Below are 24,581 nucleotides of genomic sequence, written 5' to 3'. Positions count from 1 at the left end.
ACCATTCCAAATATAATAAAGAGATAGGTAATTCTTTTACAGCTGATGTTTGCATAGTACTTTGAAGTTGGCAAAGAGCATTACATATACAGACTTTTGGGACACCCTATATTATCACATTTGATTCTTGCAGTGGTCAAGAGATGCTACTGGTGGTATTATCCTCATTTTACAGATGAGGAGACTGAGGCTTAGAGAGGTGAAATGACTTGCCTGTTGTCACACAACTAGTAAGTATCAGGGGCAAAATTACAGTCCAGGTTTTCCTGTCTCCAAGTCCAACACACATTCCACTGAACCAAATTTATCTCCCTGTTCTCCTGGCATATAGCAGATGCTTAATAAATGCTTGTTGATTGATTAATTGATACCAATACAGAAAATGTCATTATTCATATTAAATGTATTTTTAATAAGGAAAAAGCAATCCATAAGGAAGAGTAGTCTATGCTTCCTCCCTTCCTTACCTTACAACATTAACTCCTCAGCCCTCCTCCAGAATCTGGTTTCCATGCCTACCACTTGAGAGGAATTGCTCTTCCCAAGGTTTCCAATAACCTTTTAATTTCCCAGTCTAGTGGCCATGTCTCTAAATTCCTTTTTGATGCCATATTTGGGCTTTCATTTCCTCATCTATAAAATGAAAGTATCTGACCAAATTGAGGTCCCCCCCATGGCTAAATCTTAGGATTCTTCCTTAGCTTCTACGATATTGCTGTCCTTGATTTCCCTCCGAGTTTCTTCATGTACTTGTAGTCCCCGATTACGGGTATCCTCCCACCCACATACGTCTGTCATGGGCTCACTTCTGTCTTTTCACCTCCATGGAAAGGAGAACCAAATAAATATAGAAAATCGGCACCGGTCTTGGATGTCTTGTTCCACATTTCCAGTTTTCTGCTGTATGTCCTTTCCTGAATATCCCACATAAATTCATCTGCCCCAGAAAACCTGCCCTTCTCCCTAACTTCCTATTTCTGTGGGTGGCTCCAGTATTTCCCCAGCCAGTCCACCCAAGCTCACCTTCCACTTTTGTCTTCTTCACAGCCCTTTCTAATCAGCAGATAAATCACATTAATTTTACCTCTGTGATATTACTCGTATCTTTCCCCTCTTCACTCACATTGATAACCACTGTAACTCGGGCCTTGTTTATACTTCTGTCATAGCTTCCTAACTATAGAACAGTGGACCTGGAGTCCATTGGAGAAGATCTGATTCAAATTTGGTTTCAGGTACTTATTAACTGTGAGACTCTGGGCAAATCACTTCACCTCTGTTTGTCTCAATTTCCTCAACTGTAAAATGGTAATTAAAAACAGTGCTTGCCTCCCAGGGTTGTTATGAGGATCAAATGAGATTATATCAAATTATGAAGCACTTAGAACAAACAGTGCCTGACATACAGCAAGCACTATCACTATATAAATGCTAGCGATTATTATTTATTAATTGGTCACCTTGCCGCCAGTGTCTCCCTCTGTCTAATCCGTCCTGCGCTCAATTGCCAAAATCATTCTCCTACTCCTTAGGTCTGACCACGTCACTCACCTGTTAAAAATTCTCAGTGGCTTCTCATTACCAGTGAATAAAATTCACCCTTTCACACAGCCCTTTGTTCCAGCCAGATTGGACAGCCAGCTCTCCTCTGGCGTTGTCTTGCCCTCTTTCACTTCCTTGAATTGTAAGTTTCATTCCCTCTGCCTTTATACCGTTAGGAGTCCTCCCCTTCATTCCAGTGCCTCCTCCTTCATGAAACTTGGCCTCATTCCCCCAGCTGAAAATGATGCCTCCCTTTTCAGATTTTCCTCTAGCACCTGTCTGGATGTAATATACCACACACCCCTTATTAAATTGTAGGCTCCTAAAAGTCGTGGACTTTTTTATCTTTTCATCTCTGTATTCTTAGCCTTTAGCATAATTCGTGGGCATTGTAGATGTTTCTTAAATTAAGTTTGGTGGCAAAAGGTGATTTTTAATTCCAATCATAATAGCAACTTGTCATTGTTTTTCAGTCATATCTGACTCTTTGTGACCCCGTGGATTATATTGTCCATGATGAGGTTTTCTTGGGAAAGATACTGGAGTAGTTTGGTATTTCCTTCTCATTGGAAACTGGTTAAGTGACTTGGCCAACATCACACAGCTAGGGTGCTTCTGAAGCTGAATTTGAACTCGGGTCTTCCTGACTCAGGGCTCAGTGCTGTATCCACTGAGCTACCAACTTGCCTCTATGTATAAAATTCTGCAAAGTGGCTACTTTTTTTTTAACAGTTTTATATTATACAATGAGAAACTTTATTGGAAAGTTGTTTGCACATAGTTAACCTAGCTTTACAGATGAATATTTTAAAACCCTTTGCTAACCAGATCTTTATAATCAGTCCAATCCAGAGCTCTTGTCCCACACTTCCAATTAAATTATCTGTTAAGAATTCCTGTCTCAATATCCCACATAAACTCATCTCCTCAAAACATTCCCTTCCTCCAAACTTCCCTGTATCGTTGAATGGTACTACTTTCCCAGACACCCATGTTCAAATGCCTCAGAGTCACCTTGGAATTCCATCTCCTTCTCAGTATGTTCCAATCAGTGGCTAAGCTTACCCTGAGGAGGCCACATGATAATGCCTGAAGAATAATGAAAACACAGTTCTGTCTGTAGTTTACAAAGAACCCTCCTCAGAATAACATTGTAGTGGCAGATAATGTGAAAAGTATTATCCTGTTTTATAGACAAAGAAATGTAACCTCAAGTTAAGCAACTTCTTCCAGGTCTCATGGCCAGCAAGTGTCAGTGGATGGTCATTCCTTAAGTATGTACATGTAGAAGGCGCTGTGCTAGCTTCTGGAGATACAAAGATGAAACAATCCCTGCCCTCAAGAAGCTACTGGAGGAAACCACCATGTACATGGAAAAGGAGACAGAAATACAATTTGAGAAGGGAAGGCACTAACAATGGGGACTGGGGAAAGACTTGTATTAGGTGAGCCTGAAAGAAGCTTGTTGATCCTCAGTGTAATCACACAGACTCTTAGAGTTAAGGACTTTAGAAACCATCTGGCTCAACTGTTACCCAAACAAAGATCCCTTCTACAACTGGACAAGTGTGTAGTTTTGCTTGAAAATCTCCAGCATGGGGAAACTTATAACTGTCCAATACAGCCTTTTCTCCTTTCTGATAGCTAGGAAATTCTTCCTCTTATCAAGTAGAAATTTTCGTTTCTCCTCTAAGTCCTACCCTCTGAGGCCAACCACAGCACCTGCACATAGTAGGTGCTTAATAAATGCTAGTTGACTGAAGAGGGAGAACTAGTCTAATCTTTCTTCTATGCGACAGTCCTTCAAATACCCCCAAACATTTATCATGTCTTTTCCTGAGCTTTCCCACTGAACTTCTCCAGGCTAGATAGTTCCTTCATCTGACCCTCATAAGGTATAAACTCAAAGCCTTCTATGACCACTTGGGCATCATCCAGTTTATCATGAACAAAAATGTGAAAAAAACCTACTACTCCAGATGTGGTCAGACTAGTGCGGAGTACAACAGCATGATTGCTTTCCTCTTCTTGGACACAATACTTCCCTAAATGTAGCCTAAGATCACTGTGCGTGTGTGTGCGTGTATATGTGTGTTCAACAGTTTCATATAATTCTCTAAAGAGCATTATGGAAACCACAGAGCTAGTTTATAAAGCAGAGAGGTCTAACTCACTCTATCAGGTAAAAGTAATCCCTTCATATGAGTGAATGAAAGAATATTTGTTAAATGATAGTGTATGTATAACCTATATCAAATTGCTTATTGTCTTGGGGAAGGGGAGGAAAGGAGAAAAAATTAGAACTTAAAATCTTACAGAAATGAATATTGAAAGCTATCTTTACATGTAATTGGAAAAAATATAAAATATTATTAAGGAAAAAAATTTGTTAAATGCTTGCTTGCCAGATATGGTGCAAGGATTCTCAACCACTATGTAACCTTGGGCAAATCACATAATGTCTCTGAGTCTCAGATTCCTTATTTATAAAATGGAGATAATATTTTCAAAATCTGCTTTTTAAGGGTTGTGGGAAGGCACAAATAAGCTTATGTGTATGAACTTTTTTGGCAAACTATAAGGCACTGTATAAGGACAAGTTAGGTTATTTTTTAATATAATTTGATAAGCATTTCTTTAAGAGCCTACTATGTGCAGATTGCTGTGCCAGAAGGTAAAAAGATTAAATAAGACAGATCATTGCCCTTGTAGAACTTACAGTTAAGAAGAGAATGTGATACATATGAAAATAACTAGTAAAAAAACAACCTGCTAAGTGCATTGTAAAGGTTCTAAGTATTTAAAAAATGACCAGGTAAGGATATATTATTATTATTTTAATATCATAATTATTTTTACTCAAGGAGATACATTAATCTCATTCTTCTGTCCAAGTCCTAGCACCAATTCCCTTAATACAGGAGCCCATGTACTTCCCAATCTCAGATTGGGACCAACTTTTGGGTCTAAAGGCTTAGAACAAGATCCTCAGATCAGAGACAGAGCCAATGCACCTTCACAGTATTCCCCAAAATCCATGGAAAGTTTTGATGGGGAGCCAAATGGGTCTAAGTCTGTAGTAATGTTTCACAAAGAAGGGAGGAAGAAAGGAAGGGAGGGAGAGAAGGAAGACAAAGACAAAGAGAGGGGAGAAGTGCAAGATGCATGGAAGATTCTTGTGCAATAACAAGTTATGTGGGAGAGTTACCAGCACTCTGCATGGTTCCCAGTGAAATAACCTAAACAAAGCAAGAACTCTTTAAATCGAGGTCTGTTAAATGTTCAAAATAAATGAAAGCCCTGAATCATTGAGGAGGGGAACACAGGAGTAGTTACTCAGCAGCTGATCTTGTCTGGAAAATAAGGACAAGAGAGAATTTGCCCAAACCTCCTGCTGCTGCTGTGACTGCTGCCCCAGGTTGTCAGAAATACAAAGGTAATACCCAGTTCAGCAAAGGCTCTAGCTATGAACTGACACTGAGTAAGTGGGGAGGGAGAGAGGTTTCAAAATCCCCTTCGAGTATAGTTTTGTTTTTAGGAGCTTAGACATTTTTAAGAAGCTTTAGTATGGTTTAAAAACAAAACAAGGTCCCAAAGACTCCAAAAGTTAGTTGAAACAATCATTTTAGTAAAGTGTCAAGATATAAAGCAAATCCACATAAATCATCTGCATTTCTATGTGTCTCAAACAAAACCATGCAAGGGGAGGTATGTCTTTTTTATGCTTTTTCTTCACTGATATCTTTTGTTTTTGAGAGGCAGTTTGCCATAATGGATTAAGAGTTGGCCTAAGAACCAGGAACCAAGTCCTATCCCTGACACATGCTGGCCTTGTGATCCTGGATCACTTAACCTCTCAGTGTCTGACCTGCAGAAATAGAGAGACTTTCCACATTTTCTAGCTCCCTAGACAAATGCCATGACAGGTCTGATTCCCATCCTATATTTTGTTTTTGCTTTGCTTTCATTTCCAAATATATCTCTCCCCCTCCTCTACCCAATGAGTCATCCCTGATAACAGAGACTGAAAATCAAAGGGAAAAAACCAGTTCAGCAAAGCTAAGACACCTACCAGATCTAACAGTGTATACAATGCTCTATACTTACAGTAGTCCCCAAACCTCATCCCTGCCCAAAAAGAAGGAGGGAGGTACATTTTCTTATCTCCTTGCAGGGATGAAGTCTGGCCATGAAAATTTCTCAGCCTCTACATTCACTTCTTTTTTATGTATGCTTTACTGATGTGACATTGCTATCACTTTCCCACAATTCCTCCATCCATAATCCCAAATAGAACCCTCCCTTGTAATAATCCGGGAAAAAAACCATATTGACAATGCCTAAAAATGTATGCCTAATTCCTCACCTTTAGCACTTCTCTGCTCAGAATTGAGACCAATCAATTCTCTTATTTGTCACTGCATGGTCAGAGTTCTTAAGTTTTCCTTTATGTTCTTGACCTAGACTAGAATCACTTCTCCTTCCTTCCACCTTCACCTTCTTATCCCCTCTAGGTTTCCTGAGAAAGGGATTGCTGGAAATTAGAGTTATCCATAAATGGAATAGACCTCCTCAAGAGGTTTCCTCCTCGCTGATGTCATTCAAGCAAAGGCAGAATGATACTAAATGGGTGTTGGGTAGCGAGATGACTGAGCTCAGAATTCCTGAGTTCAAATCTACTGTCAGACACTTACTAGCTGTGTGACCCTGGGTAAATCATTTGATCTCTCTGCCTTTGTTTCCCCACCTATAAAATGGGGGTTAGAATGGCAACTATCTCTCAGGTTGTAGTGTGAATAAAATAAGTTAATATTTGTAAAACACCTTGGAAACCTGAAAGCACTACATAAATGCTAATTGTTATTATCATTATTTTTATTAATATTAATATGGTAAGATTTCCTTTCCTGGATGTGAATTGGACTATTTGAAAATTCAAGTCTATTTCAACTTTAAAACCCTGTGATTCCTTCCAAAAATTCTCTATACAAGATCTACCCAATGTACTGAGAGTTTTTCTCTAGGTTGTTTACTGTTCCATGGATACCAGCAGAATCCATCATTTCTCACTTTCAGTCGCTGACTGGCTCGCTTCCTTTTCCTTCGTGATGATGACTTTTCTGCCACCAATGTACATAAACAACAGCCCCTCTAGACCAAGCAGTTTTCATTTTCCTTTCAGTCTATGGAAAGGTGACTTACAGGCATAAGGTCAGGTAAGATTCCTTTCTCTCTGCAACCAGATAGTTTACTTTGTTCAGTGATCCTTTGATTATCTATCAGAAATATTTGTTCACCAAAGTGTTTACCATTATTATAGAAGATGTTCTGCTTAGTCTCATGGGCAAGCGTTTCTCTCAAGGGCAGCTAGATGGCACAGTGAATAGAGTGCTGGCCCTGGAATAAGGGACACTCATCTTCCTGAGTACAAATCTGGTCTCAGACACTTACTAACTGTGTAATCCTGGGCAAGTCACTTAACCCTATTTGCCTCAGTTTCTTCATCGGTACTAGAGAAGGTAATGGCAAATCACTCCAGTATCTTTGCCAAGAAAAGTCCAAAGAATGTCATAAAGAATCAAGTTGTACATCACGACAATTGAGTCAACCCCCAGAACACTACAGAGCCTCCTAAACAAGGTCCATGATCACTCAAAGAGATCAATTTTGCCCCCCTTCTTCTTCTGGAGAAGTGACTGTGGGTACAGAACATTACTTACACTGTCAGGATCATTGGAAGCTGTTTCTGCTTAACTGTTTTTCTTTTTTGCCAAGGAAATACTCATTGAGTGGTTGATGACAGAGGTAGTTTATCCAGAAATTACTGGAGTACTGGAGTAAAATAAAAGTTGTCCATAAATCATTAAGAAAGATCAGTCTAACCACCAATATAGGAAAAAAAACAAGATGCCCAGATTATGGCATAGGGTTGGATAAGCTATAACAATAACAATAGCTAATCTTTATATAGCCCTTATTATGTGCCAGGCACTATGCTAAGCTCTTTACAATTTTATCTCATTTGAGCCTCATAGCAGCTCTGAGAGGTGGGTGCTATTATTATCCTCTTTTTACAGATGAGGAAACTGAGGCAAAGGTTAAGTGACTTATCCAAGGTCACATAGCTAGTTAGTGTCTGAGGCCACATTTGAACTCAGATCTTCCTGACTCTAAGCCCAGCACTCTATCCACCGTGTCCCCAACTGCTTCAATGGGTAGCTCACTGAGTTAGTGCATTAATATATTTATCTGGGACAGGCATGGAATATGAATGATCAAAGCCTATCCATGCTTAGCAATTAAAGGCTGGGGCAAACCAATTCTGATCAGTTACTACATAGTCAAGTTTCATCATGAAATGAAACGCACAAAGGACAAGGCACCTGAAATCACCAGGGATAGTCCAGTATGACCCAGCGTCTCTAATGGCTTTGAGAAAAGAGCAACTGGCTTTTGTATAGAAATTTACAGTCTATAAATATATAATCTTATTTGAACTTCACAGAAACCCTAGAGCTAGGTACAACAGGCATCGCTATTCCCATTTTTCAGATGAGGAAACTGAGGCTCAGAGAAGTGAAGGGATTTGCCCTAATCACACAACTACTAAGTGTTTGCAGTAGGACAGTTCAAGTCTAAAAGTGTAGCTTTTGATTAGATGAAGCATTGTCTCATGTTGCTGCTACCACGTAACCATCGGATCCTCTTTTTGGATCATACATGTCTTTGAAGTAATCTTTTTATTCTAGTTCTTTATAGATCTTTCATGTTACACAGTGCAGCTGGTTCATGCCCACCATGGCCCTTTCCATTGACCTCTGAGCTCTAGCAGGAGATATAACTTGGAATATCCTTTGAATAACCAAAAAAGTTGAGCTCAAAAGATGAGAGCCAAACAGATTGCCTTTGGGAACTTGCAAGACTCTTTTAATTACCCCAAACTTCTTTCTCTCTGAAAAAAAAAAGGCTTATTAATAGGAATGTATATGTAGAACCTATATAAAATTGTATGTCATCTCACAGAGGGAGGGGAGGGATGAGGGAAGGAGGAGAAGGGAGGAGGAAAACAATCTAAGTTATATGGAAGTGATTGTAGAACACTGAAAACAAAACAGTAATTTAAAAAGCCTTATCTTATCGACACTTGTTCTACCATAGAAGTCAACAAGGCTGAAAAACTGCCTGCTCAGCATGTTCCCACTAGAGGGTAGTATTGAACTGAGGACCATTAGCCATCATTTAAATGACGGTACTAAGGGAGGGTTGATGTTTGGATCAAGTTTTATTTCCCAAATCAGAACAAAAAGAAGATAAATTGCACTTCAATGACAAAGATAATTAAAGCAGAAGAGGAAGCACAGAGATCTGAATTTAAATGTAGAAAAGCAATCAGACAAGAGAGATATGCTTCCAGGCGGTAAGTAGCCGAAGGAGCAGGTGTAGCAGAATACATTAAAAGCACAGCAAATGGAGGGAACAAATAGAAGGAAGGATTAAATGGAAGACAGATTTTTTTCCCCCATCATAATGCAAATAGCACTTAATGTGGAACAGATTTGGGCCAGGATTTGATTTCTCCTTCAAATGGGATTTCATTTTTACATAAGTTATTTCACCTGAACTTCTCAAGAGTGTGATGATTTCACAGGAGGCTTCTTCCTGACAAATTTGGGGATTATAATGTTCCTCTTACTTTCCTACTTAGGCTACTGCTTCGAAACCCTCTGATGTGCTCAGGCCAGACAGACTCCAGTTGTATGATATGTCCGTATTTGTTCTCAGGTTCAGTAGATGGAGTAAAATCCCTACCATGTGTCCTTACTTCTCTTATGAAAGGCTTTGCTTCTTGAGTTATCTTGTCAAAAACAAAAAACAAAAAAAAAAACGCCTTTCAGTGATCTTTCTGTTCAATTGGAAGAATTTTGAGAGTGATTGAGAGTTCAGTTTATTTTTCTCCACCCAGTCCCCTAATGCTATATTTTTAAAGAATCAGTTGAGACCACCTACTTTGAAGGCAGGAGGGGGAGGGGTCTATGTAAAATGGAAATTCAATTCTCCTTGGTAATAAACCTGTTTCCAAACCATTCGGGATTTCAATAACACTGTTTTCAAACAACTTTGCAAATACCTCTTTTCATCCTTAAAACAACTCTGGAAGATAGATGCTACTATTCTACCCATTTTACAGGTTAAGAAACTGAAGCAAACAGTAGTTAAGTGACTTACCCAGAGTCACGCAAGTAAATTTGAACTCCGGTCTTCCTGACTCAAAGTTCAATGTCCTAGTCATTGTGCCACTGTGCCTAGGACAGTAGTGGAATATTGTGAAATGTTCAATGTGGAAAATTAAGATGAACATTACAAAATAAAAGATGAACAAAAAGGTACAGAATATTAAGACTAGAAGGGAATTTAGGGATTTATAGCTGAAAAAACTGCAGCCCAGAATATTTGAAAGATTTACCTAGTTTGGTGGTGACTGTTAAGTGTAATATTGTGGAATGTCATTTGTTAAAAGCCTGACTCTTCCCTTCCTTGTGCCTTCAACAACAATCTCTTTGATACATATGTAGATATATTATCTTTTAAAATGTTTGTAGACATGAGAAAGCAGGCGTGTGGATTAGTCATTATGAACATTTTCTAGATCACCTTTTTGAGAGTCCAAGATTTTTTCCAAGCTTTTGGTATCCATCTTACCTCTTTAGTCAATGCCCTGTCTAACCTATCTTCCACATAGCTTAAAAATGGACATTTGTAAATCCCAGATTTGACTATGTCACGTCCCTGCTCACAAAGCAATTATTACTAGAATAATATATAGACATCTCGGTTGACAATTAATTATTATATGATTAGATAATTGGTCATAATCTGGCTCCATTCCATCTTTCCATAGTCATTTCACTATACACACTCTGTTGGATTCAAACCAACCTACTTAAAGTTTCTCATACACATTCTTCTATCTTAAACCTCAATGTCTTTACCCAAGCTTTGCCCATGCCAGGAATACTTGCCCATATTATCTCCAACACTAAGAATCACTAAGGTTTCTCAAGGGGAAGGGATAGAGACTGGAGATATGATATCGCTGACGTAGGGAATGTCTGATGAGGGAAAATCCCTCTACTAACATAGGCCCTATAGGTTTTAGAGAGTTTGTTAGAACACCAAGAGGTTAAGTGACCTGCCCAGGTTACACAGCCAGGAGAACCCAGGTCTTCCTGGCTTCAAGGACAGCTCTGGGTTCACTACTCCAAGCTCCCTGCCCCACTCAAATGTCCCCTCCTAGAAGAGACTCCCTCTGACACTTTCCAAATTAGTGTTCCCCTCTAAATTACTTTGTATTTTTTTAATAATATTTTTTCTAATAACATGTAAAGACAATTTTTAACATTCATTTTATCAGATTTTGAATTCTACTTTGCATTTGTGCATATGTTGTCTGCACCCACGTACACTGTTTCATTTTGTCTTTATCTCTGCAGTGCCTGGCACATAGTAGGTATTTTGTAAAAGTTTGCAAAGTTGATTTAAATATTTTTCAAATTTAAGAGACTATATGATAGATAAAAGTTGTAGAGACATCTGTTATAAAAATCTTTACAAATCTTTTTTTCCCATTTTTCATCTCTTTGTTGTACTCCTTACAATTGCACATCTAAATGTTCTTGGTATGATTTTACATAGTAGGCTCTTTTGTTAGACTTTCTGCAAAGTTACTTTCTTTTCTTCTTGCTGCTTTGTGAGATTATACTGTCCACATTCCCCCACTATCCTCCTTCACAGCAAGTTTATCCTTAAACCATATTGTATTTGGCTGCCATTTCTCTCTGATAGGGAAAGAGATCAAGTGTTTACTTGAGAGAATTTCTAAGCTATTTTTTTTCTTGGTCTCTGTTTTGATGCTAGGTTAAATTTCCTAAGAAAATACTAATCTGTATTGATTTTTTCATTCATTTCCCATTCCCAGTTTGTTTAAATTGTTTTGATTGTTGTCTCATGCCCTATTTTCTCACTTTTATTCCTCCTCTTAGCTTGATTTTCACTTTGATCCTCCTTCTAACAAGTTGGTAAATATGACTCCCATAAGCATAACTAGCTGTTTTCTGGTAAAATACAATCAATTTTCATTTGATGATGTTATTTGATGCTTTACTTGCTCGGTGTCTCTCAACTCCCTTCTCAAATTATATAGTACACAGACATGAAACTTCTGAATATCCTACAAGGCTAGGACCTCTCTTATTTCTTACTTCTCTTTCATGATTACAAATATACTATCCCCATCATCCCCTAGGACCACTTTGGAATTGAAATCACCAAGTATTAAACTACATACTGATTTAATTTGGAGGCTTTAAGGAATTCTTCTTTGAATTTTTCTATTTCCTCTTCATTTGCAAAATATGTTGGTGCGTAAACCACAATTATTTATTTGCATCAACAAATAATTTTTAAAATTCATCTTTTATTAAAATATTTGCCCTCATAAAGATATTTAAAGATAATGAAAACTATTCACTACTAGACAGCATCTTCCATTGAATTTTACTGCTAAATAGACAGATGTGCAGGCACAGATGGTATAAAGAAATTCTGGTCAACAGTGGCCCCGTTATCAAAGAAGTATTAGGGGGAGCTGCCAAATGGAATATGGCAATAGCTTCATTATATTAAACTAGATATGATGAGAATAATATGATGGTGATGATTTCACACGTATAAGGCACTGTTAAATCTGCATTTTTTTTTTAGGATGAATCTTTTCCACTTCTATGGAAATTCTTTTTTTAATGGAAATCCACAATTCTCTATCCTAGTCAAATTTCTTACTACCTACATTCTTCTTTCTCAGGAGTCTTTTGTCACCATTCATTCCAATTCAGCAAACATTTATTAATTGCACATATATGCAAGCCACTATGTGGCATATTAGGGATACAAAGACACAAACTGAACATACCTCAAGGAGTCTGCATTCATTCTTCTGAGAGACAGGGACAGAATGTACATAAATAAGTAAATACAAATTAATTTGAGGAAGGAGATAATTTCTAATCAATTAATCAACCAGCATTAATTAAGTACTTAATGTGTGCCAAATTCTGGGCTAGGCACTGGAATACAAAGTCAAAATGAGTAGTCTCTGGTCTCCAAGAGTTTACATTCTATCCATTCCTGTGGAGCATTTAAGCATATACAGAATAAAGACAAAAATCAATGAATTTTAGTTAGGAAGAAAGGGCACTAATACTTGAGGAGGGGAGATTAAGAAAGACTTCAGGTAGAAGGTAGCATTTGAACTGAGTTTTGAAAGAGATGTGGGATTCTACAAAGTAAATGGTAAAAGATTTTATTCCACATATGAGAGAAGAGCTAGTGGAAAGGAAAGGAGATGGGAGATATTATACCCTGTTTGGGGAATGAGAAGCCCAGTTCCCCTAGAAGGATCAATGGAGAAAAGGGAGTGGTATTGAATGAGAATGGTATGCAAAAGCCAGGTTGTAAATAATTTTAAAAGCCAAACAAAAGTTTATATTTGCTTATAGAGGCAGTAGGGAGCCATTGGGGTTGATTGACTGGAAGAGTTAAACTTGCAGTTAAGGAAGAATCAATGATTTTAGCATTATGTGGAAGATTGATTGGAGTAGGAAGAGACTTGAGGCAGGGAAGTCAATTAGGAGGTTTTTGTAATAGTCTAGGTGAGTCTCAATGAAAGCCTGTACTAAGATGGTGACTGTGAGAGGGGTGAGAAAGGGGCGATATGAGAAATTTTGTGGAGGTTGAAACAATGAGATTCTGTGACTAATGGGAAATATGGGGTGAGGGAGAGTGAGGAATTGAGGATAACAGCAAGAATGTGAAACTGGTAGACTGGAAGAATAGTGGTGTCCTAGAGATGATGATGATGATGATGATGATGATGATGATGATGATGATGATGATGGTGATGATGGTGATGATAGGGATGATGGTGGTGGTGATGGTGATGGTGATAATGGTGGTGATGATGGTGGTGATGGTGATGATGGTGGTGGTGGTAGTGATGGTGATGATGATGGTGGTGATGATGGTGGTGATGGTGATGATGGTGATGGTAATGATGATGGTGGTGATGGTGATGATGGTGATGGTGATGATGATGGTGGTGATGGTGATGATGGTGGTGATGGTGATGATGGTGATGATGGTGATGATGGTGATGGTGATGATGATGGTGGTGATGGTGATGATGGTGATGATGGTGATGGTGATGATGATGGTGGTGATGGTGATGATGGTGATGGTGATGATGATGATGATGATGGTGGTGGTGGTAGTGGTGGTCGTGATGGTGATGATGATGGTGGTGATGACAGTGATGGTGATGATGGGGAAGATGGGGATGATGGTGGTGGTGATGATGGTGGTGGTGGTGGTGATGATGATGGTGGTGATGACAGTGATGGTGATGATGGGGATGATGATGGTGGTGGTGGTGGTGGTGATGGTGATGATGATAGTATTTATATATCTCCTTAAAGTTTTAGAAGAATTTTACAATCATCTCATTTTATCCTCACAACAACCCTGGAAGGCAGTGGCTTTTATTATTCTTATTTTACAGCTGAGAAAACCATGGCAGAGACTTCAAGTTCAGCAACGACTTGCCAGGGTCACATAGACAGCCTAGAGCAGTTTATATCTGGCCACAAGGATGCTGACCCTACAGATCATGGCATTGTGTGGGATGACCCCCTTAATAAAATTAGAGGCTTGACCAAAGGAGTAAAAAGGAAAGATATTTATTCAGCTTTCTCGAGAAAGGGCTCTCCCACCTGCGCTCAAGATGGCGATGACTGAGGAGGAAGAGGGTGTGTCCTGCACAGCAGTTTTTATAGACCCTGACAACAATACCCCCACCCTAACCCCCTTCCTCTTAGCCCATTGGCTGGGCCTTGAGGGTACAATCTATCCACGGAAAATCTACCCCAGCAACAAAAAGTAAGTGTTCAAGAGTAATTTTTAGAAAAAGGGGGGCATGTGGGAGTCAAGGACTGTCACATAGCATGGAGTAATTGTCTAGGAAAGGAGATAAGGGAGTAAAGGCAGTCTGGGAGCAGGCTAAAAGCAGTCTCTGGAAGGACTCTTGCAGCACAAAAAAAGACTTTTTTAAAAAACCAGAATCTCTCTTGTTTGGTTTCTCAGGACTGGGTGAAATAAACGGGCTGACACAAGGGTCCCTGAGAGGTCTTTCCTAAATATACCTATTCTGTTCACTGAGGGGTCCTGTTCCACTCAGCATGAATTCAATTTCTCTCCAATAAGAGGGATTCTGTGCTGATTTCATGGATTCTTGGGATTTACTCTGAATCAGTCTCTGGCTGGTTGTTGCTGTGCCAGAGTCCATGTTGGGAAATCCAGGCTCCTAGGGACTGCTAAGTACTTGTTTGTTTTAAGTATCCTGGCTGTGCCCATTCTCAAAGGGGTTGCTTTGGGATGGAGGTCTTATCGCCTCCACGGGTGTTTACAAATGGTCTATGTGTTAATTTGCTTTCAGTTTCCTACATACACTGAAAAATTAAAAGCTAAATGTAGCACTAGAGTAAATATTTATTATAAAGCTCTTCAAATATAAAGAAAAACCATAATTACTGAATCACAGGACTTTAGACCAGGAAGAAACCTTGGAGATCATCTAGTCCAGAGATTCTCATTTAGTGGTTCAAGAACCCCTCAGGGTTATGTAACAATCGTCCAAAAGGTTTGCTGAGAATTCTTTGATGGGGGCTTAAGTTGTAAATAATTGTCAAGAAAGTCATGGGTACTACATTAAATTGTCCTGGGGGTTTGCTTTTTTTTTTTGGTTGAAAGGGATTCATGAAACAAAAAGTTTTGGAAATCAATGGTAATCTTAGCCCTTTATTTTAACAAATGAGGAAACTGAATCAGAGAGGTCATAGGATTTTAGTGCTAAAAGGGATATATTAATAGTAATAGCACCTATGTATGTTAGCTATTATTATACCTCCACCCACTTACTATGTGCCAGGACTGTGCTAAGTGTTTTTACAATTATTATCTCATGTGATCCTCACAATAACCTTGTGAAGTAGGTAGTATTACTATCTCCATTTTACAGATAATGAAACTGAGGCAAGCACATTAAGTGATTTGCCCAGTTCACACAGCTAGGAAGTGTATGACCCTGGATTTGAATTCAGGTCTTCCTAACTCCAGATCAGACGCTGAATCCACTGTACCACCTTGCCCACCTGGCTGCTTGAATAACTAGCTATATTTAGAATAGTCAACTTAATCCTAGGAATGGGTGGGAAGCTCCCTTATGACACTTTTTTTCTTAAAAGAACAATGCTGAGCATATTGGAAGCTGTGAATATGAAAAAGAAAAATTTTCATAGAATTATTTGGCTGGAGAAGAACTGGAGAGCTTTTATCCAGTTCATCTTCCCACCTGCAGGAAGGATCATACTTAACACATTTCAGATAATTGACGATCTCTACAATTACTAAAGACTGCCAGATTTGTGAGTAGCTATCAAGGTCCAAGTGAATCTAGTCTGATCCAATAAATATCTGTGAAATGCCAACTCTAACTCTACCAATCATGTACTAAATGCTGGGGATATTGATGCCAAATAAACATTAGCCCTTGACTTCAAGGAGTTTATAATCTGCTAGGGGGATACAATAAGTAAACATAAGTATTTGCCTGATAGTCTAATGAGGGAGAGAAGCCTGGAGAAGATCAGAATATACTAAATTCTAGGCATGAGGGAAGAGATTAGTCTATACAAAGGCATGGAGGTGGGAAATGCAATACTAAGTTCAGGAACAAAGAGGAAATCCAAGCTTGGCTGGAAAGGAAATAAAGTCTGGGAACATAGTCTAAGAGCCAGATTTTGAAGGACTTTCAATGCAAAACTGAGAAATTTGTGCTTTATCCTAGAGGCAATAGGGAGTCATTGAGGTTTCTTGATCAGGAAAGTAGCATGGCAGACCAAGGCTGTATGGAAGATAGATTGGAGAGGAGATTCATAAATATATGGGTTTTCATGTTGGTCATAGACAACTTATAGACTTAAGTAAATAAACCAGATGAATTTAGAATTTTCTTACCAATTAATACTTTTTTCTGCTTTCCCTATGGAAGACAGAGATAAGGACTGGACATGTGATTTCATTGACATAGGAAACATCCAATGAAGAAAATCCCTCTACCAAAGCAGATCAATATCTCCCCTGCTACTTCTGGTCTTAAAGAGTTGCCTAATACGTTAAGACATTAAGTGACTTGCCCAGGATCACACAGCCAGTATGTATCATTAGAGAGAGGTAGGTATTAGAGTATATAGAGCACTGGGGCCTGGAGTCAGGAAGATCTGAGTTCAAATCCAATCTCAGACAATTAATAGCTTTGTGACCCTGGGCAAATCACTTAACCTCTTTTTGCCTCAGTTTCCTCAACTGTAAAATGGAGATAATAACAATACCTTCCTCAAAAGGTTATTGTGAGGATCAAAAGTGCCTGGTACATAGTAGATGTTACATAAAGCCTTGCTCTTTCCCCTTCCCCATGTATCAGAAACAGGACCTGAACCAAGATCATCCTGGCTCCCGAGTGCTTCAAGTTCAGCTCTCTATGTACTATGCCTCTGCTCAGGCAAGAAATACTAGGAAATAGAGTTCCTTTCCTGGAAAGAGGATAGGATAGTGACAACTGCTTGTGAGCTAATAAATGTGCCATTAGGTTGTTTTCATGTGGCAAAGCACCTGGTGCTAATTCTATTCCAGCTGATATTTACAAGGTAAGGGGACCATCACTCATACAAAAGTTGACTGAAATTTTCCATGTTATATGGAAGAGGAGGTTATCCCCCAGGAGTTCAAGGATGCCTCCATTGTCCATTGTTCTGTGACAGTCACAGTGGGGTCTCTCTCTTAGTCATTGCTGGAAAAATTCTTGCTAGAGTCCTCTTTAGTAGGCTGATCCTTCAGCTGGAAGATGGTCATATACCTGAGAGCCAGTGTGGCTTCAGAAAGGGCCAAGGAACAATCAATGTGGTGTTTGCTGCCTGACAACTCCAGAAGAAATGCCAGGAACAGAACAGAGGTCTGTGCACAACACTTGTAGATCTAACCAAGGCCTTTGACACTGTTAGTCATGAGGGTTTATGGAAAATTATGTCAAAATCTGGTTGCCTAGAAAAGTTCATCAGTATTTTACATCAATTTCAAGATGGCATATTTGCCTGGATTCTGGATAATGGACAATGCTCTCATGCCTTCCCAGTCACCAATGGAATGAAACAGGGCTGTGTGCTTGCTCCCATGCTTTTTAGCAGGATGTTTTCAGCCATGTTGACAAATGTTTTCAATGAGGGTGAACATAGCACCAAGGTCAACTACCGTAATGATGGCAAATTCTTCAATTTGAAGAGGCTACAAGCCAAAACCAAAGTGAAGGGAGTGTTGGTGCATGATTTTCTGTTTGCAGATGATTGTGCACTCAGTGCAGCCTCTGAAGCTGAGATGCAACAAAGTATGGATCAATTCTCCGCTGCCCGTGCTAATTTCGGCCTAATAATTAACACCAAGAAAACACAAGTGCTCCATCAGCCACCACCACACCATCCACACATGGAACCGTCAGTTACAGGAAATGGAGAAGTTTTGAATGCTGTGGATAAGTTCACTTACCTTGGTAGTATACTTTCCAGGGATGTACACATTGACAATGAGGTTGATACATGCATTGCCAGACCTACCTCAGTGGTTGGAAGGCTCTGAAAAAAAGTGACTGACTGACTACCAGACTGAAGGTCTGCAGAGCCGTTGTGCTGACGTCATTGTTGTATGCCTGTGAAACATGGACAATCCAACAGTTCCATGCCAGGAAACTGAATCGTTCCCATCTAAACTGTCTTAGGAAGATTCTGAGGATCACCTGGCAGGATAAGGTACCAGGACAGGTTCAAATCTTGGTTCAACCTGTTTGGCATCAGGAAAATCGCTTACTCTCCCTGGGTATCAGTTGCCTAAACTATAAAATGAGAGCATTGAACTAAATGGAACTCTATGGACCCTGCTAAATCTAAAATACTCTGACTTCCCTAGGATTCAGTTTCCATGTTCTCCTGTTTCTATGTTGCTAAACAATAGCATGTCCTGTCAGCGACCTTCTAAATTTGGCACTCTGGGACAAATCCCCAGTTGCCCTGCCTTAATTATGTGACTGGAAATACTTTTTTTTAATGGTCACTCCCCCTAAGTCCTCACTGGGATCTTCTCACCATTCATTCTCACTCACTTTTTCTCCTACATTCATAGTATGAATTCCATTCCTCTACTTCTGCTTTTTCATGCTTCCTATTATTGCATTAATATCTTTCCAGCTTTCTCTATATCCTTCATATTTCTTAGTCTTAACTGCATGAAAATATTCAATTAGATGAATGTGCCATAAGTTATTTTAATCGTATTTTGTTTTTTCCCAATTACATATAAAGACAATTTTAGCATCATTTTTACAAGATTTTGAGTCCCAAATTCTTCTTCCTCCCTCACCTCCCCTCTTCCTAAAACTGTAGGCAATTTGATATAGGTTATATATGTGCTACCATGTAAAATTTACTTCCATATTAGTCACATTGCGAAAGAAGAAACTGATCAAAAGGAAAACACATACACACAAAGAATAAAGTAAGTTTAAAATGTATACTTTGACCTTCATTCAGAGTCCATCAGTTCTTTATCTGGATGTAGATAACATTTTCCTTTGCCAATTCTTTGTACTTGTCTTTGATCATTGTGCTGCTAAGAACAGCTAAGTCATTTATAGATGATCATCACATAATATTGCTGGTACTTGGTACAATGTTTTCCTGGTTCTGTTCATTTCACTTTGCATCAGTTCGCACAAGTCTTTTCAGGTGTTTCTGAAATCTGCCTATTCATCATTTCTTATTGCACAATAGGATTCCATTACATTCATATACCACAGCTTGTTCAGCCATTCCCTAATTGATGGGCATCCAACCCCTCAATTTCCAATATTTTGCCACCATGAAAAGGCTGCCATAAGTATGTTTACATGTCACAAATTATTGAGCCACTTTAAACAACCACTTTTTACCTGCTGGCAATTTCCAAATCACTGCTTCTTAAATAAATGGACTTTTTAAGAAAGGATAACAAAGCCTGATTTACCTCAGTGTCAGGACCAAATGAAATTAAAGGCGTAGGACTTTCACCTTAAGCCTTTTCATAAACAAGGTTATTTTTCATACCAAGCTGATTTTAATCAAGGGAAGGAGAAACAAAGTGCTCAGGGCAACAGATCCTGAATCCCTCAACACCTTGTATATGAGCATAATAAAATTCTGTCTTTCCTATCAGATGACTCTTGAGCCCTGTTCCCTCAAACAATAATCCCTGTTGGCTCTCAGTTTTATGTTATAGGGAAGCAAAGGCTGACCTAAGCTAGAAAAGGAATTTATCTCAGCTAAGCAACTTATCTCCAAAGAAGTTTCTTTTCCCCAGGATAACTAACACTCATAAGCATTGAGCTAGCTTCTCAAGTACAACTTTATCATACAATCACATCACAAAAGTCACAGAATGTGAAAAGTACTTTAGAGGTCATGTCATCTAACTGTCTCATTTTACATTTGGGGAAACTGAGGTCCAAGAAGCGAAGTTATTTGCCCAAAGTCCCTGAGTGAGTAGAGCCAGACAGAGTATTTATCACAATGACACAGGGCTAAGTTCAGCTCTGCCTCTTAAGAGCCTTGACTTTTCTTCAACACAACTCAGATGCCTCCACCTCTTGATGGCCTTTCCAGATTCCTCCTAGTCTCTTTCTAAATTATCTTGTATTTATTTACCTGGTTATATGTTGTATTCTCCAGTAAACTATAAACTCCTTGAGGGCAGGGGCTATTTTTGTCTCTTACCACCAGCTCCTAATGAGGTACCTTACATATAACAGTCATTAAGTCTTTGTTAGAGCAGTTAGGTGGCACAGTGGATAGAGTGCTTGGACTGAAGTCAGGAAAACGTTTCTTCCCTAGTTCAGATCCAACCTCAGACACTTACTAGCTGTGAGACCCTGGGTAATAGATATTGTTAACCCTGTTTGCCTCAGTTTTCTCATCTATAAAATGAGCTGGAGAAGGAAATGGCAAACCACTCCATATCTTTGCCAAGAAAACCCTAAACGGGGCCATAAAGAGGCAGATATGACTGACCAACAATAATAATTGATCAAATTTTCTGAATTCATGGGGTTAATAGAAAATGTTTATCATCTTGGTGGGTATAGTCACACATGACAGTCTAAAAAGGTTCCAGGTTGTGAGTGGATCATAGGAACATGAATGGAGAGCTGGAAGGGACTTTAATCCAAAACTTTAATTTTACAGATGAAGAAACTAAGTCCCATCAATGTTAAATGACTTCCCCAAGGTCACATAGAGTGCATCAAAAGTCGGATTTGAATCCAGGTCTTCTAACTCTAGACTATATACTACTATACTGAAGCTGAGTCTACTTAAAGACACAACAAAACCACAAAGTTGTCATTATTTTGAAACAGTGTAGACCCAGTTTAATTGACTTGCTCCTTAAACTTCTTGCTGTAAATGCTAAAAAAACCCATGAAAGTCAAGAACAAAAGCCACGTGAAGGACTCCCCTTTCTGGCAATGGAACTGACCAGAGACAGCTGAAGAGCCATAGAACAGAACCACAAGGATGCTAAAATCCACCTATCAAGAAAGGGACAGAGAGAGAGAAGAAAAGAGGAGAGAGAGAGAAAGAGTGGGAAGAGAAGCAGAGAGAGAGGAAGAAGCAGAGAGAGGCAGGGAGAGAGAGGAGGGAAGAGAAAGAGAGACAGAGACAGAGAGAGAGAAGAAAAGAGAGAGGCAGAGAGAATAAGAATGAAGAAAGAGAATGAGAAAAAAAGAACAACAGACAGAGAAAATGAGAATGGGGAAAGAGAATGAGAAAGGAGAGAGAGAGAGAGACAGTATAAGAATGAAGAGAGAAAGAATGAGGAGAGAGGGAGAGTCATTTAACGCACTTGGAGGCAAAGCTTAACTTTGATGGGAGCTTGGGGCCCCTGAGGTACTGGGAAGGAATGTGCTTTGTCCGTGTTCCATTGTTGAGTCTCCTTCAAGAAACCTTGGTCCTGAAGGAAGATTATGGGGCCTGGCAATGCCTATGTGTGTAGGTGGCAGGAGAAGGTCACATTGTTCATGCTACACTGGTATTGATGCCCAGACAGCATCTGAATTTGAGCCTTACTGTTACCCTCTAGATTTGTGGCCTCTAGCAAGGCAGCCAGTTTTATTTTGTTCACATAATCTGTGGCCCAGAACCTAAGGGTATGAACACCTCAAGCACTTTTCTTATATAGTTATTTTTTTAAAACAGTTTCTCAGAATTTTTTATCATTAGTCGCTTAAATGAAAATCGTTGCTACTAATGATAAATTCATCTTATTTGTTCTTTATAACACCATGACTCAAAGTCATTTACATACGACTCTCCTTATTGGTGGGGACTCAATGCTTCTTGCCTATGGGAGAGGTGGAGATGACAAGATTTCATGGCAAGAGCTAGAGAAAGAAGAGAGATCATGTTCTTTGGGTTTCCAAATTCAAGAAAGAGCATATATGGTTCCAGATTCTCTTCAGGTCCCTGAAGAGAGAGAAAGACTCTGAGAAGAAACTATATCAAGGCACCATGGCATATATCATTAAAACAGGACTTCTATATGTTCATACATTTTAAAAAATTAGTCATTGGAGGAAATAGAAAGTAACAAAATTATTTCTTTCAAATATTATTGTCTAAAATTAGACATTTCACTGATATAGACTAAACTCACTTCTAATCAGTCTGAATTATTAAGATTTTACATAAATGTGTATTACTGTTGTATTTGTCCTTCATTTTTGAAGAAGACCATGACATCAGGGAAATGATGACATGACTTACAATTGACTTTTATTTGAGTGAGGAAGGGCTGTTCAAGGTCACCAGCCTCACTTCTCCTCCTGAGCAGTCTGGGTCCAGTGACCAGATATTTATCAGGATGGCTAGAGATGGCTCAGGGTGCAATGGGAGACCCTGGCCCTTTCAGGTTAAGGTCTTTTCAGGTACTCACTTAAAGTAAGGTAATGCCCATTCAGTGAATAGGTCTTTTTAAGGAGTGAGTCAAGGGATGGCCCCTTTAATTGGAAAAAAAGAAAAAAAATCAAGTTGGATGGGAAAGATCCTCAGGGTTGCTGTTCCAAAGAGAAACAGTTACCATTGACATTCACTCTAAGCCAGGAGGGCCCAAAATACAGCCATTAACTGGAGCTTGGGCAGGGACCTATTGTCGAGTCTATGAGCTTCAGAGTAAACTGGGTTTGAGGTTTTGTGAAAGAAGAAAGAAAAGAAAGAGAAAGAAAGAGAGAGAGAAAGGAAGAAAGAAGGAAAGAAAGAAAGAGAGAGAGAAAGGAAGAAAGAAAGAAAGAAAGAAAGAAAGAAAGAAAGAAAGAAAGAAAGAAAGAAAGAAAGGAAGGAAGAGAGAGAGAGAAAGAAAGAAAGAAAGAAAGAAAGAAAGAAAGAAAGAAAGAAAGAAAGAAAGAAAGAAAGAAAGAAAGAAAGAAAGAAAGGAAGGAAGGAAGGAAGGAAGGAAGAAAGGAAGGAAGGAAGGAAGGAAGGAAGGAAGGAAGGAAGGAAGGAAGGAAGGAAGGAAGGAAGGAAGGAAGGAAGGAAAGAGAGGGAGGGAGGGAGGGAGGGATGAAGGAAAGGAAGGAAGGAAGGGAGGAAGGAAGGAAGGAAGGAAGGAAGGAAGGAAGGAAGGAAGGAAGGAAGGAAGGAAGGAAGGAAGGAAGGAAGAGAAATCTAGTCAATAAACCCCAAATTAACTGGGCAACTTCTGACCATCAAAATTGCCTTTCTTTGGAGAGGAGGAGAGGGAAAGAACAAATTGAATTACCCAACTAGCTAGACCCCATTCAGGTAGCTTGGTCTACTCACAAGTTGTGTTAGTCCTTCTTTTTTGAAGAAGACCATGACATCAGGGAAATCATGATATGACTTGCAATTGACTTTGATTTGAGGAAGGGAGAGCTGTGCAAGGTCACCAGTCTCACTTTCTCCTCTGGATATCATCATCATTATTCCCTATCATAATTATTTTCCCATAGTCAAACTGCTGCTAATGTATAATTTCAGCAGAAATGTTTTGTCAGGACCTCAAAAGTGATTCATTATTCATGTCCTGGTCTCCATGGTAACATTGATAAGTAGTTAAGAAGTCCAATATTTCAGTTATTTTTGTTGTATGAAGAAGTTATAGCCCAAGAATTTAGAGTCTATATTTCTAAAGAACTGAGAGGTCAAATAACAAATTATAAAAACAAGAGAAAGTTTTGTTTTTAAAAATGACATTAATGAAACAGACTACCAACATAGGTAAAGCAGTTCTTAGGAGAATTTTTATATCTGTAAACACTTTCATCAACAGCAGAGAAAAAAAACAAATCAATGAATTGGGCATGCAAGTATAAAAAAAATCTTGGACAAGAACAAAAGAACTGCCCAACTAAGCAATAAAATAGGAATTCTGAAAATCAAAATAATTTTTAAAATTGAACGGATAAAACTAGAAGCTGTTTTTTAAATGCTAATAAAATAGATAAATAATGTGATTTTTAAAAGAGAGAAAAACTAGATCATTTGTATCAAAAATGAAAAAAAGAGAATCCACAATAATTGAAGAACAAATAACAGAAATTAGCAGAAACCATATTCCCCAATGATGTGTTAACAAGACTGATAATTTTGAGAAAATGGCTAAACACTTACAAAAAAAACATAAAAACCCCAAATTAACAAAAAAAAAAGACATAGACTATTTAAGTAAATTAATGCTAGAATACAAAACTGAGCAAACCATAAATAAACTCCCAATGGGAAAAAAACTCTAAAGATATTTTTAAAAAACAATTAACTCCAATATTACACAAACTTTTT

Source organism: Notamacropus eugenii, chromosome 6 (assembly GCF_028372415.1).
Source record: "Notamacropus eugenii isolate mMacEug1 chromosome 6, mMacEug1.pri_v2, whole genome shotgun sequence".
Lineage (NCBI taxonomy): Eukaryota > Metazoa > Chordata > Mammalia > Diprotodontia > Macropodidae > Notamacropus > Notamacropus eugenii.
The sequence above is the reverse complement of the archived record's forward strand: the minus strand, read 5'-3'. Positions refer to the sequence as shown.